The sequence below is a fragment of the Anneissia japonica genome, unplaced genomic scaffold (genome assembly GCF_011630105.1).
Source record: "Anneissia japonica isolate Jap-2015-1 unplaced genomic scaffold, ASM1163010v1 scaffold987_len1640505_cov201, whole genome shotgun sequence".
Taxonomy (NCBI): domain Eukaryota; kingdom Metazoa; phylum Echinodermata; class Crinoidea; order Comatulida; family Comatulidae; genus Anneissia; species Anneissia japonica.
The window spans coordinates 74,031-74,844 of record NW_022714175.1 but is presented as its reverse complement, the minus strand read 5'-3'; positions in this window follow the sequence as shown (position 1 = coordinate 74,844).

Below are 814 nucleotides of genomic sequence, written 5' to 3'. Positions count from 1 at the left end.
AATCTAATTACTGTACTCCATTCATAATTACAGTATGAAATAACTCTAATATTCGTATACACCCATCAAACTAATTATTTCCAGCATATATTAGATTTCGGGCGCTAAACTTGGAATTCGTTGCCATCCAACTTAGCTAATGCCTCTTCTAGTAAAATCTTTTCTAACCAGAGCTCAATAACTTAATTATAGGTTTTTATTTTTTTTTTTATCCACCCCCTCCCCTTTTTAGCTGCTTGTCTCGGTTTGTCAGTTTGTACCAGATTTGTTTTTAGTTTTTGTCTTGTTTTATTCTCTTTTTTATTTTTCTTTCAGACTGTCCCATCACAAGATTTGTTTTTCTTATTTCTTGGGTCTTGTCTTTTTCCTTTTACTTGATTTTTTTCAATTTACGTAATTAATTCCTTGTATTTACTTTATATGTAGGCCTATATAAAAAAAATTTATGTTGTAATTGTATTCTGTTTAATGGAAGTGAATAAATGTTAATTTGATTTGAAATTAATTCTATTATTCAGATCTCAAACACTGCCTTTCTCCATTTCATTTGTCTGGCTATGTATATAAATGCTCAAAAGTGCCGCGGCGCTTATACAATTTTTGGAGGCTTCAATGCGGCGCTTCAAGGGCGGCGCTTATTAAAAATATATTTACGTGGAGCTTTCCGTGCCTGTTCCCATGTTACCTACAGTTAACTCACATTGCCTCACGTTCAGTAGGCCATCATAGGTTCATGTGATCGTAAATAAAAGTTTACAAATGCTTGTGTCTTCATTGTTATTTATTCATTGTAATACTACACATTGTATTTAAA